Source organism: Lissotriton helveticus, chromosome 12, assembly GCF_964261635.1.
Source record: "Lissotriton helveticus chromosome 12, aLisHel1.1, whole genome shotgun sequence".
In the NCBI taxonomy this organism is placed as follows: Eukaryota; Metazoa; Chordata; class Amphibia; order Caudata; family Salamandridae; genus Lissotriton; species Lissotriton helveticus.
Window position 1 is genome coordinate 862783437 of NC_136073.1, and position 15997 is coordinate 862799433.

A 15997-nucleotide genomic window follows, 5' to 3' on the forward strand; every position below is an offset into this window, starting at 1 on the left:
AGGACGAGCCTGGCCGCTGCGTGTTGAACAGTTTGTAATTTTTTTAGTGAGGACTTCTTAATGCCTGCTAGGAGGCCATTACAATAATCCAGCCGGGAAAGGATGAGCGCAACCGCGACTGATTTCCTGGCTGAAATGGGCAAAAAATTAAAGAATTTCTTTAGTTGCCTGATTAAGCTGAAGCAGCGCCCTGCGGTGATACGCACATGTTCATCGAAGCTGAGGGAAGCATCGAATTGAACTCCCAGATTGCGGGCTGACACAACCGCGCTAGGTGGTGCTTCGGAGTTATGAGGCCACCACTCTTTAGGGGAAAAGAGTGTACCTTTACCGAGGGGTATTATTTCGGTTTTGGCGCTGTTACATTTCAGATGATTCAGGTTGAGCCAGGAGAAGACTTCTGACAGGCAGTTTTGGAATCTGATGGCAGCGTCAGGGATTCTTTTGTCAATAGTGACGACGAGTTGAGTGTCGTCAGCATAGGATGTCACTAGAATCCCATGTGACTCAATCAACGTAAGGAGGGGGGCCATGTATACATTAAAAAAGAGAGGGCTCAAGACGGAACCCTGAGGCACACCTGAGGTAATAGGGCGTTCGCCGGAAAGATAAGGGCCTAAGGAAACCGTTTGAGAGCGGTTGGACAGAAATGAAATTATCCAAGCAAGCGCGGAGCCCGAGACACCAATCTCACGCATCCTATTGATAAGAATAGCATGAGAGATGGTGTCGAAGGCCGCGGTTAGGTCGAGCAACATATAGTGTAGGTAAGTGCACCACTTACACCTCACTAGAAAAGCATGTCTACCCATGGAGAGTCTACTGAGACTCCCCTTGTGGTTATTGACCCTCCACAGGTCAAATCAAGATATGCAGCTCTCAGTTTCCAGGAGATGAGACAAGTGTGTACCTCCAGGAAACTGAAACAGGGGTCTAACCCCACCATTTCCTTTCTAATAGGTCTCTTAGAGACATATGATGCGAGAAAAATTTCTCAGTTAGATGGGAATATGCCAGCCCTAGAGGGTACCATTGGAGATCCAGACCTCCTTGACACTGAAGACAGAGTTGAGGAGGGGGATCAAGATGACCTCTCTGGGGATGAGGCAGACAAGAGGTCTGAGTTAGTCAGCAGACTTACTAGGGCCAACTTAGACCTACTTAGGGAAGGATCTGGGGGACCCCCAGTACTGACCCTAATGAGGCCTAACCTTGGAGTTAGAAGAGATAGATCTCATTCTAGGGACTCCAATAGATCTCTGCACTCTAATGCCTCTTCTCAGAGGAGAAGGAACTCTCCCCAGAGGAGATTGACTTCCCCTCAGAGAATAGAGCATGAAGCAAGGATGAGACAGGCTAATCTGAGGATTGAAAGGGAAGAACTTGCCCTGGCCAAAGAGAAGCTTGCCTTTGCTAGGGAGCAGCAGATGAGTGGGGTAGTACCCACTGGTGGCAGCAATCTCCCAAGAGATAAAGAGAAGGGTTTAGATACTAAACACCTGACAAAGATAGTGCCCCCCTTTAAACAAGGGGATGACATCCAGAAATGGATGGCTGCTTTGGAGAGGGCCTGCACTGTGCAGTGCATCCCCCAGAGTCAGTGGGCAGCTATACTGTGGCTCTCCTTTGATGGCAAAGGTAGAGATAAGCTCCTCACTACAAGAGTGGAGGATGCTAACAATTACCAGGTCCTGAAAAATACACTGGTTGATGGGTTTGGTTTAACCACTGAGCAGTACAGGTTGCTGTTCAGAGACACCCAGAAAACTCAGTCTCAGGACTGGTCTGACTTTGTGGATTGTGCCACTAAGGCTTTGGAGGGCTGGTTGCTGGGTAGCAAGGTTACTGATTACACAGGATTGTATAATCTTATGATGAGAGAACAGATTTTAAATAACTGTCAGAACCAGTTGTTGCACCAGCACCTTGTTGATTCAGATCTGACCTCTCCCCAAGAATTGGGAAAGAAGGCAGACAAATGGGTCAGAACAAGGATCAAGCAGAACCAGAACCAGGGTGGTCAGAAGAAAGCAGACCAGAAGGGTAATACCAAGAGTGAACAAAATGACCAGAAGTCTTCAACAGGTCCCCAACAAACCAAAGAGGGTGGGGGTCAGGCTTCACAGCAGAAAAAGAAGACTCAATAAGGCCAGTCAAAAAGGTGGTGCCAGTACAGTAAAAGTAAGTCTCACTGGTTTAGTGAGTGCACCAAAAGAGGAGGGCAAACTCCTACCACTACAGCCCCTAAGGCAACTGCACCCCCTAGTACAGTCAGTAGTGGTAGTGCACCTCCCAAGGGACTAGTTGGGTTAACCTTGGGAACTGAGGAGTCTGACAACTTAGTTGGCACCCTCACTCAGGATGTCCTTGTCTGTACAGGGGATATGGATATGTCCCCTGATGTAAGTCCCAATACTTTGGGCAAATACAGGCAGACACCTTTGATAAATGGCAAAATGGCTCAGGCCTATAGGGACACTTGTGCCAGTGTCACCATGGTGACACCTAACTTTGTGGACCCTGGACAGATCATGCCAGGTACAGATTTCCTGGTGACCAATGCCAGCAACGTCACTACCAGTCATAGTATGGCGATTGTTGCTTTCTCCTGGGGAGGGGTAAGTGGCCAAAAGAAAGTTGTGGTTAGTTCAGACCTTCCAGTGGATTGTTTGTTGGGCAATGATTTGGAGTCATCACTATGGTCAGAAGTGGAGCAGAGGACTCACATGGAAATGTTAGGCTTGCCAGCACATGTGCTTGCTGTGACTAGGTCACAGGCCAGAAGATGCCCCACTGAACAGGTGCTGGATCCTGGAACAATGGACCAGACACCTTCCAAGAAGAAGAGCAGTAGGGTTAAGGCATTGCCTTCCCCCTTGCCCTAGGTTGAGGATCAAGTCTCTGAGGAGGCTGATCTGAGAGAGCTGAGGGAAACTGAGCCTAAAGAGCTTGAACTTGATCAAGTTGAGTTTCTGGGCTCAGGGGGACCCTCCAGAGAAGACCTGGGGAAGGCACAGTTAGACTGCCCTTCCCTTGAACCCCTCAGACAGCAGGCTGCTGCTGAGGCTGCAGGGAATGCCACAGGTGCCCATAGGGTATACTGGGAAGATGGACTCCTATACTCTGAGTCAAGAGACCCCAAGCCTGGTGCAACCAGGAGGCTGGTCATCCCCTTGTCTCAGAGGGGTTTCCTTCTCACCTTGGCCCATGAGATTCCCCTTGCAGGTCACTTAGGCCAGACAAAGACTTGGGACAGGCTTGTCTCACACTTTCACTGGCCTCACATGAGTGAGAATACCAAGGAGTTTTGTCGCTCCTGTGTCACTTGCCAAGCCAGTGGTAAGTCAGGTGGCACAACAAAGGCCCCCCTCATACCACTACCTGTGGTGGGGGTTCCCTTTGAAAGAGTGGGGATTGACATTATTGGTCCAATGGAACCCCAGACAGCATCAGGGCACAAGTTTATACTGGTGGTGGTGGACCATGCCACCAGGTATCCTGAAGCTATTCCACTTAGGACCACTACAGCACCTGTAGTGGCAAGGGCCCTAGTTGGAGTGTTCTCCAGAGTGGGCTTCCCTAAGGAGGTTGTTTCTGACAGAGGTGCAAACTTCATGTCAGGATATCTGACTGCAATGTGGAAGGAATGTGGTGTCAACTACAAGTTCACCACACCCTATCATCCACAGTGCAATGGGCTTGTTGAAAGATTCAACAGGACCCTCAAAGGGATGATTCATGGACTACCTGAAAAGCTCAGGCGTAGATGGGATGTCCTGATACCCTGCCTCTTGTTTGCTTACAGAGAGGTCCCACAGAAGGGGGTTGGCTACAGCCCTTTTGAACCTCTGTATGGGCATCCTGTAAGAGGACCCCTGTGTTTGGTGAAGGAAGGATGGGAGAGACCTCTCAAAAAGCCTGCAACCAACATAGTGGACTATGTACTTGGTCTCCGCTCCAGGATGGCTGAATACATGGAGAAGGCAACTAAAAACCTTGAGGCCAGCCAAGAACTCTAAAAAGCTTGGCATGACCAGAAGGCTGTCCTGACTGTGTACCAGCCTGGACAGAAGGTGTAGGTGCTGGAGCCAGTGGCCCCAGCAGCCCTCAAAGACAAATGGTCTGGGCCCCACACCGTCATTGAGCAAAAGGGAGAGGTCACCTACCTGGTGGACCTTGGAACCCCCAGGAGCCCCCTCAGGGTGCTCCATGTGAACAGGCTCAAGGCATATGTCGACAGGAAGGGCATGAGCTTGCTCATGGCCACAGATGAGGGACAGGAGGAAGAGAGTGACCCTCTCCCAGACCTGCTCACTCAGAATCCTGATGATGGATCAGTAGATGGTGTTGTCTTTTGTGGCAGCCTCTCTGAACATCAGCAACAGGATTGTAGACAAGTTCTGCAATCCTTTAGACATATGTTCTCTCTGACACCCAGTCAAACTGATTGGTGTACTCATGAAGTGGACACTGGAGACAGTCTGCCTGTCAAGAGTAAAATCTACAGACAGCCTGATCATGTCAGAGACTGCATCAAGACAGAAGTGCAGAAAATGTTGGAGCTGGGAGTCATTGAGCCCTCAGATAGCCCTTGGGCTAGCCCAGTAGTTCTAGTGCCAAAGCCTCACACCCAGGGTGGTAAGAGAGAGATGAGGTTTTGCGTAGACTACAGAGGACTCAATGCAGTCACTAAGACTGATGCCCACCCAATACCAAGAGCAGATTAACTTATAGATAGATTGGCTTCTGCCAACTACTTAAGTACATTTGACCTGACAGCTGGGTATTGGCAAATCAGGTTAGCTGAGGAGGCCAAACCCAAGACAGCATTTTCTACCCCTGGTGGGCATTATCAATTTGTGGTAATGCCCTTTGGTTTGAAAAATGCACCTGCCACCTTCCAAAGGCTGGTGAATCAAGTTCTCACTGGGTTGGATGACTTCTGTGCAGCATATCTTGATGATATAGCTGTCTTTAGTTCCACCTGGGAGGATCACCTGGTCCACCTGAGGAAAGTGTTAGAGGCACTGCAAAAGGCAGGTCTCACTATCAAGGCCACCAAGTGCCAGATAGGGCAGACACAGGTTGTATACCTGGGCCACCTTGTAGGTGGAGGCCAGGTTCAACCCTTGGAGAGCAAGATACAGGCCATCAAGGACTGGGCTTCTCCAACCACCCAGACTCAGGTTCGAGCTTTCTTGGGCCTGACTGGTTACTATAGGAAATTTGTCAAGAATTATGGGTCCATTGTGACTCCACTTAATGACCTGACAAGTAAAAAGATGCCAAAGAAAGTTCAGTGGACAGCAAGCTGTCAGAAAGCATTCAATGACCTAAAGCAGGCCATGTGCACAGCACCTATCCTAAAGAGTCCAGATTACTCCAAGACCTTCATTGTCCAAACAGATGCTTCTGAGTTGGGTGTGGGAGCTGTTCTATCTCAGCTGAATTTTGATGGTAACGACCAGCCCATTGCTTTTATTAGCAGAAGGCTGACCCCCAGAGAGAAAAATTGGTCAGCTATTGAGAGGGAGGCCTTTGCTGTGGTGTGGGCCCTGAAAAAGTTGAGGTCATATTTGTTTGGCACTCACTTTAAGATTCAGACCGACCACAAGCCCCTCTTATGGCTAAATCAGATGAAGGGTGAAAACCCCAAACTACTTAGGTGGTCCATTTCCCTACAGGGGATGGATTTTACAGTGGAGCATAGACCTGGTACTGATCATGGCAATGCTGATGGGCTCTCCAGGTATTTCCACTTAGAGCAAGAAGACTCACCTGGTCACGGTTAGCTTATTGTCCCAAAGTTTGGGGGGGGGGTCATGTAGGAGAGTAGGGTCTGCAATCCTATGATCACCCAGATTTTTGCTTTTTGCTTCACTGGTTTACGACTTTCCCTGGCTGTGGGCCTGCTAATCAGACCCACAGCCTAGCTGTTCTCTCTATTCCAAATTGTACTCAGGTACTGAATTGGCACTGGGCCCTCTCCAAGTCCCTGTACCCAGGGCTGAGGTGCTCCCAGAAGTCTCCCAGGGGCTGCAGCATGTATTATGCCACCCCTGGGTTGACTAACTAAATCAGACACAACTGGCTGCTTGACAGCTGGGGCAAGGTGGTGTAATCACCCTTTGCTTTAGATATAGTATTCCTATATCTAAACCTACAATGGACACCTATATTCCTATCAGTCACTCCTATGGCAGGCCTTAACAATCCTGAAGGCAGAGTGCAGTGGATAAGGTGAAATGGTGCTCTGGCATGAGCTGAGCCCGTTTGCAGCTTGCGGAACCAAGTCCTAATAGCTGTTCCATGATAACGCATACCATATACTCTTAAGTGCATTATAATCCTCCCGGTTAAATGCCAACTCTGGTATCGCTTTATCAAAACATGTCGAGTAAGGTGTCATACGAATTGGAATACTAACCCCTCGCCAATTTTGGCGACGGGGTTAGCATTCCACCCTTCTAGAGGGACACGACATGTATGTAACCTGTAACCCCGGTTAAAGTCAGACATAGCCTCAGCTCCACAAGATGGCTGCTGCCACCGAGACACAAGTCTGCCCTCCTGCTGCTGGGAGTCCTCCCAGCACAGGAGGCAAGGACAAAGGGTTTCCTGCCAGGGGCGGTGCCAGCACCGTCCCAGACAGGATTTTGTGTATCCTAGGTAGGCAGGGCTTTAGAGGAAGGTGACTGCAAGTGGCACCCCGGTGCTCACTGTGCATAGGCCGGCTTGAACCAGTTCCAGGGGCACTCCAGCCCCTGATCTGGGGAAAGCCCGCCAAAGGAGAGGGGTGTAACCACCCCCCTCCTAGTCCCACCCATAGGGCAGGACTTAGTCGCGTGCCAGCCCCTTTTTGCAGGATAAAGGTAGGAACTGGCCCCCTTCCAAATCAGATCATCTTTGAATCCTGAACCAACTTTCCACGAAAGGACCTCAAGACTCTTCTCAAGATTTCTCCCTTGTGACTAAGGAGTAGTCACCCTGCAGCAGCAGGCACCAACCAAGCATCGCGGTCTGCTGTAAGTCTCTCCTCCGGATCAAGACTGCCCAGCACGACGAGAACCGGCTTCCCTGGCACCTCTGACCTCAACCTGCATCATCAGCCCAGCTGTGATCCGTGGGTGTGACGAGACCTCGAGGGACCGGCCATCTTTGAAGACTGCACGACGCTTGTCCAGCACGACCACCGAGTGACCCTCGACTGAGTGCTTTGGGGTAAGAGAAGCCCCGACCCTGAGCAGCTCCAGCACCGAAGTTCAGCCCCCCTGCATCCACGAGATCTGCGTGGGGCCCTTCTGCTCTTTGCTGCTCACCGCGTTGTCCCGGTCACTTGCCCGTTGGCTAGTGGCCCTCTTACGACGCTTCACGACGACAAACACCGCTGGTTTGGTTGCTCCAGACTAGCCCTTGCTCCCCTCCAAAAGAGGAGCACCCTGGACCCTCCTGGTCCACTCCAGACTCCATTTTAAGTCCACCGCGTGGGCTTGCATTTGCCAAGACTTGTTGCCCCAATCCTGGGTCCAGCGACGTCGACAGCAGAGACCTTCGTGGGACAGCTCGCACCTCCATCCTGGTCGCCGACAACGCCTCCTGGTCCGAGAGACTGCAGAGCCCAGCAGCGCCCACTCACCTGGTCGAGGTGACTTCGTCCGGTGCCATTCTGGTGCCCACCTAAATCACTGGCTAGTGATTCAGAACTTGGTCCCCTCTGCTTACAGGTTTTCCTCTTCCCTGATCCAGGCTTGGATCACCACGAACTTCTTCACTGGCCGCCTGCCAGCAACTTCCTTCTTCAGGCTCCGGGAGCTTCAACGAGGGTTTCCGACGCAACTTGAACCCTATGCAGCCGCAGCCCCTGGGCTAGGTAAACTGAATACTCCGGTGCTCCAGCATAGTCCAACACCCTAAGTGTTCGGATCCACTCTCGTTTTCGACCCACCTAGTCGGGTTCGCCCGAGAACAGTAACTTTGCAATTGCTAGTATCCATAGACTTGTTCCCGCATTACGCGTGAGAGTTCCCACTCTGCACAAGGCGTCCCTAGGCCTCCTGCTTCTAATCCAAGGGTTCAGCATTGTAGGCCTAGCGTTTCTACAGTCTGAAAAAGTATTACTTACCTGCTAGTAACTTCGCATTCCACTTCTTGTGTATATGGTTTTTCGTGCCCCTCGGGCATTTGTGTAAATTGTGCGACTTTCAGTAATTCTTTAAGAGTTTTGTTGTGTGCTTAGCTCCCTGTCTCATAAAGAGCCAGGGTAGTCCTGTTATAAATAAATATACTTTATTTTTGATAACAACTTGTGTGGTGTCCTTTCACTTGGTGTTCAAGGGGTAATGTGATGGTAAAACAGCTGGCTTAACACGCCCTCTAGAGTCTTAGCCTTAGACTGCTCGTATCCATGCTACTAGGATAGCTGGTCTATAAGGTTGACTTACAACCAATCATCAATAAGGGTTGTTTGGACTGATACAGAGTGCTCACTAGAATAGTGAACATTATATATCAGGCCAACTTCTCACATTTACTATACATAGCTTTTATCAGAATTGTAATCCAGGCTCTTGTCTGTGGCCCATCTCTTTGGCAGCAATACTTTGGTGGAATCACCTCTGTGATCCACATAACTCTTCTGAAAAGTGTTTTTCTTGTTGGAGCCCACCTCAGAAGAGTTTATTAGCCCACCTGAGAAGAGTTCACTGCAAATATGACAGCAAAACGCGAACACTCTTAGAAGGCCACAGTCACCCACTACCCACTGTATCACTTTCAAAGCCTTCTGCATTGTCTACAAGATGGTCAAATGTTGCAAACCACCAGATATATATTCTGATCAATATAAAGACTGCATAACAGGCTTGACCTGTACGTCATTAGACTGGAAGAGCAGGAACAGGAAGATTAAATGCCAGGCATTCACGTTTTCTGATCCATAGATCTGCAGTGACAACCCAGCCCTGATCGGTAGGTCACATTCCTTCTACAGATCCGCAAGGTGTTAAAAACTCACCCCTTCAAGTAGCAGCCTGTGTCAGCGTAAAATCCCAGTTGTCAGAGTCTTGAAGGGATCCCATTCTGTCAGGTTCCCAATACAAGCGGTCACTTTTCTGACCTCCAGAGGCTCTCGGAAAGGGCCTTTCCAGCGCCATGACCTGTATTTTGTAAAGTTTGCCCTTCAGGCTTATCCCTGAACTCCAGTCAATTCTTCGATACCTTTCCTCTACTGATTGTGTATCAAAGAACGGAAACAAAATGCCCCATTACCTTTCATATACAATCCTAATGGGTCCTTAAAGGTAGTCTATACACACACTTGATCACGTTTTATCATATGTGCATCAAATGTATTAGAACACCGGGGACGTATCTCACTATACACCACTGCGCTGTAATTAAATTTGGTTTTCAATACTCATTTTTTGTATATATAATAGATTAAAGTAACCTTTTGGTACATAGAGACATTGGTCATATATTTTTGGTCTAGGGACCACTGTTCCTGATATATAAGCTTACCCAAGGTCCCCTACAACACTCGGGTTCCCTTGTTACCCATAGTACCAGTACAAGTTGAGCACAGTAACTACCAGAATGCAGATACACCTTGATACAAATCCCACCTCCCTCCCCGAACAGCCTAGCCAGAAAGTCAACAGCTACTCCCTGAACTGCATGCTACACAATTGTCTGTCTGCAGTCAAAAACTGTCTAGAGATATCGGCCTCGATCCTGGACCATAACCTTGATATCCTGATCCTTACTGAAACGTGGCAGACCAACTCATCTAACCACGCTCTAGACCTTCTACCTCCTGCCAATGACTCCATCATATGTAGAGACTGAAAAGATAGACCAGGCGACAACTCATTCACAGAAACGTATTGAGATGCAGGATCCTCCAAACAACTCAGTTTCAGTCTTTCGTTGTCGGTGGAAATGCTCACATCCACTACCTCCAACATCAGGCTGAATGTGGTTTACTATCCACTGGGTCATAATAATTCCTTCATTGAGGAATGTATGGATCTCTTCACCTCTCACCTCATTAGCTCATACAACACGATCTTCCTTGGAGACTTCAACATCCACTAGGGAATTGAGGGTAACAACATGGTGGACACTTTTACAGTCTGTCTCAAAGACAACGATCTCCAACGACACAGCCTTAAACCCACACACCACAAAGGTGCCATCCTTGACCTGATAAACTCCAATTCCCCCAATCTACTGTCATATGAACCCATTCCAGTCGACTGGTCCAACCACATGCAGATCCCAAACTCCCTCGCCGGCTCTTATACCAAAACTTCCGGGCAACCCAAGAAAGAGAAAATATGGTTCAGGGACATATCCAACCTTGACACAGAAACCATGGCCCTTCCTTCCCTAATCTCGATTACACCCCGCCTTGACATTATTGAGGCAACCAACAAATACAACTGCTGCATGGAATTCCGTATCGACAAATTTGCACCCCTGAAGTGCAAATGATCTAGATCAATACCCTCCAATCGTTGGTTCTCCAAAGAATTTTATGAAGAAAGAAAGCTTATCAGAAAGTTTGAGAAACAATGGAGATTAGCGCCCTCTCACCACTGATTGAATAAGCTTTGCAAAGCAGGAAAACACAAAGACCGAATCCTTAGAGCCAAATTTTCTCACTTCTGAGCACTTCTGAATTCTGCAAAGAACAGACCAAAGCACCTGTTAAGGTTCTAGCACAAAGTACAAACCCATCCACCATTTCAGCTCTTGAGCCATCAGTGGCCCACTGCAACAACTTTGTGGACTTCTTTGACAGGAAAGTCAGGGCACCATTCCAGGTTCTATCAGCAAATCTCTTGCCACACTCCTACTCCATCTGTGGACCAATATGGTCAACTCATCTCTTCAACAGGGCCTTTTTCCAGAATGACTAATCTCTCGACCCAGAGACATGAACAACTACTGCCCAGTCTCCACACTTCCATTTTTCTGCAAAGCCATTGAAAGTTATGTTGCTTCACAGTTCACTTCACACATTCGAACAAACAACCTCCTAGCCTCTATCCAATCAGGTTCCGCCGGGGCCACAGAAACAGAAACTGCGATCCTACAAATAGTTGCGACTCCCTTAGAATCCTCGATTCCGGGAACTCCTGCCTCTTGGTCCTCCTGGACTTGTTCACTGCATTTTACACTGTCAACCATCTGGACCTCCTTTGCACTCTTGAACAATGCATGGGCTGTGGAGGCACAGCCATTAGTTGTTTCTCCTCTTACCTAATCAGCCGCCCCCCAATTTGTGAAAATGGGCTACGCGTTCTCGAGACCAGTCAATGTACATCAAGGTGTCCCTCAAGACTCATTCCTCTCCCCAGCGCTCTTTAACCTGTACCTAGAACCACTATGTGTGATTCTCAGAAACGCTGGGATTCTCTTCTAGCTCTACACTAATGACACTCAAATATACATGAAAATCTCTTCCTCTAAAGACCTTGCCCTCCTTTAAATCAGGCTCCTAAAGATTCAAAACTGGATGTCTAACCATCATCTTAAACTCAACCCAACTAAAACAGAATTTCTTTTGATCTTAACTCTGAAAGCAAAAACCTCAGTACAGGAATTGATGGCCAACTTTCCTGCCCTGAATGGCTATTCTGCCATTGTCCACAGTGCTAGATCCCTTGGTATCACCCTTGATAATTATCTAAACCTCCACAGCCACATCACAAGCGTACAACACCAACTCAGGCAGCTGCAGGGTGTCAGACAACTGATCCACAAGACCGTGGTGCAGCCTCTCGTTCTCTCCAGACTAGATAACAGAATTTCCCTTCTCTCAGGTATGCACCAAAGTTCATCTAGGCTCACTGAGAGCAACTCTACATCTCTGTGTATAGCAGCGTGCTTCGTGTTAGGTCTTAAGAAATGTGAGCCTCCAGTGGCTTCCCATGGAAGTTCAAGGCCAATTCAAAATTACCTGCATTACCACAGAGCGCTGCACTTCTCTTCAACCTCCTAAGTCATAAACTGAAAATCTCTGGAGCAAATAGGGGTTCCGGAAATGCCCAATCCTGCTCCTGAAACCGCCCCACCTTCAGTTGAGAACGGTACATGAGCCAGTCATTCTCTGGTAGCGTCCCAAGAATCTGGAGCTCCTTACCGCCTTCCCTTCGCCTAAAAACCTGCATAGTCACCTTCAAAAAGGACCTCAAGCTCCTCCTATTTGACAGACACCTGGGTTCCTCAACCTTGATCATACCTAAGTACTCTATCCAGGAGACGAACTACCTTCATTGTTTGTCCCCACCATCTTAATCAATGCTTGAACCGTGTACCTCCCTGTCCAACTGCTGCATTTGTCCTGGTCGCAGCTACCGATGCAATATGTCAGAACTTTAATTATTGTAACTGTAACTTGCTGTACCCTTGTATGATGCTACTGTTGTAAAGCGCTCTGATGCCTTCGCTATATAAAATTGCAAAAATAAATACACTGACCATTGAAATTTGTGGGGCCTCAAGCAACTTCCAAAGTTCGACTATTTTTCACACTTTTTAACTTGAAAAATATAGTTTTTAAACCAGCATTAATTAACAATACAGCAAAGTCCTAGTCCACAAACAAAAACACCCATTGAAGCACCTGTAGCCTCCACCATGCTCATTATCATCACTGTTGCAGTCACTGAGCAACTTCCTGTCTCAGAGGCAGGGAAAGAAGGTAAACAAGAGGCAGACCAAACCGCAGCCACTAGGAAGGGCGCGCTGAGGGGCCAATCAGCGCGCGGCTTTCAGCAGGGATCCAGGAAGTGGCTGGGAGCTCAGGCTCAGCTGCGGTGGGAGGTTTTGAGGCTCCTGGTCTGCAGCTCCGGGTGCAGGCGAGGGGCAGGGAGCCTGTGTGGGCTTGTTTATTTATCCTCGTTTTAACAACTCTCGTCTTTCCAAGAGACCCCGCCGTCAGTGACGATTGATGTTCATGCTGTTTGTTTTTGCTATTTTATTTCCATGCCATATTTGCATTCCTGAAAAATAACGGTTAATCTTAGGTGAGTCTTCTATTTAGCCTAATTTCTTGTCTGTGTGTTTTTAATATTTGCATTTCAGCCGTCGCTTATGTCTAAATGTGTCTGTGTGTAGCCCTACGTCATAAATAACAACAAACACATTTTGCTCCAGTTACATTTTCAACTGAGGGTAACACTTTGTCATAAAGACTCAAGTGCTCTAATCGTGGGCTTTGATAGTTAAAAATTGTAGTTTCTGGATTGGTAGTTGAACTGGAGAAAGCAACACGAGCCACGACTACAACTCCCACAATGCATCTGTCATTAAACGAAGATCCAAGATTTGACATCCCTGTGGCATTAGGTCATCTGTTAAACTGGTTTTGTAGTTGTCTTAATTTCCAAACTCGACTAACCTAGAGCGAGTAAAGTAAGAGTAAGTAAAATGCTTTATTCAAGGTAGAGCTTCAGTGAGATGGACGGTCTAATTGCTGTATGGTTAAACATGCAAGTAGTTGTTATCATAAGTGATTTATTTGTTTTTTTGATTGAAGGGCTGCATTAGCCCCTGGCTACAAAGCTGTCAATTGTCCCTCTGTCTTGATTGACAGCTTAGGCAGTAACTTTGTTTTTGTTGCGATTATCACTTTGCATTGTGGTATTAGTAGCCTCACCTTAACATTATTGACATGGCTTCAAAATCCCAGTATACATATCAATCTTGACTAAAAAGCCAAGCCTGGCTTAAGCGGTCACACGTGTTATTGGATAATTTAGGAGCTACATTTGAACCGTGATTAGAAGGGCAAAAGGCGATGTTCAGCTGACCTCCTCGAGTTTGCATCAGAACCTCAACTAGGATGCTGTGCACGCCTGAGAACTGAACTGGTTTTAGCCCTGGATATTACCTAGGTTTTCCCAAAATCAAGAACTTGTTATTTTGTTAGGGCTTACTGCATGTCTTCATACCACATAGCAGTATGATTCAATTTTGTCTTCAATTCTAATTTAAGAATGTTTTAAATTATTTTATAACTAGACGGGAAGATGTAATCGTGTTTAAAACAAAAAACGGCAAAATAATATTTTTGATGGACGAATTATATTTCTCTTTACTTCTTACTTTTTTGTCTGTAGATATTTGATGTTTATATGTCTGCGTTGTGCCTCTCTGGGGCGATTGCTTTCATTAATTGTGACACTTAATCACAAGCAAGAAGGTAGTGTTGTTCTGAGAGCTCCCCTTTTGTTTGTTTTTATTGTTTGCATTCCGGCATATACAGTTTTATGTTTATGATGAATATTTGAAAATATAAGTTATAAAATGCAATGATAAAGTAATTGTTGGCTACCTTTCTAAAACCTGACATGGGCCTAGAGGACATTTCAAGGTGAGATCTATAAAGTTGTCCAACAACAGGTGAAAGCCTACTGTTACATAAGTATTGTTCTGGAGTATTTGTCACACTTCTTTTCACAGTGAAATGTGGGTTTCTAGCAATAGCACCTCATAGTACTTTTATAATTCCTATATAAACCTTATATCTTAATTTGCTCCATTCCAGGTGTGTGTAGCTCGTCCAGTCTTGTTTTTTCCTTTACATTCATATGTTGTTTTTACTTTTCTTTTTAGAAACAAAGACCTACCCATTCCAAATGTTAAAAGTCAAAACAAGACTTGATGATGCTCTTACAAGAAGAGATAGCTGGAGTTTCACAGTTATATGTGGCCCGTTTTTGTTTAAATTTTTTAAATTTTTGTTTCTGGGAAATCATAGGTGTCACTGTGTGTTATAGGTGCATTTCAAAGACCATCTTTCCAGTCACAAAAGTGTGTCCTTTAACTTTTTAGTTAAATCGTTGATCTTTATAAATTCACCCCTGTGATTCTTGGAAAGATAGTGGTCCCTCTTTTGTGTGCCACTTTCAGCTAGTTATGTCTTATTAGCCAGCTTCACGTTGTATTATGACAATTGTAATTTCGCTTCTAACATTGAAAAGATGTGCTCAGAAATCACAGCATGCAAAGTGCTGTTGACTAAAAATCAGGGCCGGCATTAAGTGTCACACATGACAAGCCTTCTTGCCAGCTGCACCAGTTATTAGGTTGCACCCTCTTACTTTGTTAGCCAATGTATTTAAATGTTTTGAGTTGAGAGAAAACACTAGAGTGTTTAGTGGTCAGGTAACATACCTCAGATCCTTGGCAAGTGTTCAGGAAAAGCAGCTACAGAACATATTCATGAATACTTTATTTATTTAATAGATTGATATATTTTGTATAGCTCTAAAACATGTTTACTCGGAAGCCACTGTAGAGAGGTAGGGGGCGGATTCACAGTGAGCATCAGTTTAGTTTATGAAATCAAGACAAATAGCATAGCTCCGACTAAGTAATTAACTCCGAGATTTTGTGTTTTGGAAGCATTCTGCTGGATGGTGCAGCCTGGTCCTTGGGCAAAGGAGGGGTGGTCACGTTTAGTCTGTTGTGTGTTAGATGCTTTTTAAAAAGGTTGGGTTTTTTAGGTCTTCTCTGAACTTCAGGTGAATTTGTGGATCTGTTAATGGTAGTTGAAGTTCCGTCTGAAGACAAGAACCCAACACTTTGAGGATCTTCCATGTTTCAATAGCAATACAAAACAAAAAAAGTACATCATAATTAAAGAAATATCTAGACAAGCGTTTAATGGTCCTGAAAAAAGGAACAACGGCTTGTGTTGCTGTTGTACCCTGATCTCCACGAGAAAACACTGGGCACCATATTGGCAGCTTGCAAGATCTTTGTCGGTTCGTAAACTAGCAGTCACAATAAGCTGTGTGAACTGCGTCGAACAGACAGGTAATTGAAAATGCCGCTTTAAGGAGCAATTTATTGACTGCTGAGATTAGCATTATCACAGTGGCAGTCTTGCCGGGGCAGGAAAGGAACAATATACTTGCTAAAGTTGGTTTACACACATGAAATTTGAGCTGCATGTTTTACATTTAGTTTCTTATCTCATTGG

At 46.4% G+C, this 15997-nt stretch overlaps 2 protein-coding genes across 2 annotated transcripts in view; one reads left to right on the forward strand and one right to left on the reverse strand.

Annotated features, from left to right (window-relative positions):
* Positions 1–15997, reverse strand: part of REX1BD (required for excision 1-B domain containing) — a 143654-nt gene that overhangs the window by 105256 nt on the left and 22401 nt on the right. The gene's annotated exons all lie outside the window — the stretch shown is intronic.
* FKBP8 (FKBP prolyl isomerase 8) overlaps positions 12768–15997 on the forward strand; it is an 80588-nt gene continuing 77358 nt past the window's right edge. The window contains exon 1 of the mRNA XM_078670329.1: positions 12768–13034. The gene's annotated coding sequence lies outside the window, so the exon portion shown is untranslated. The remainder of the gene's footprint in view (positions 13035–15997) is intronic.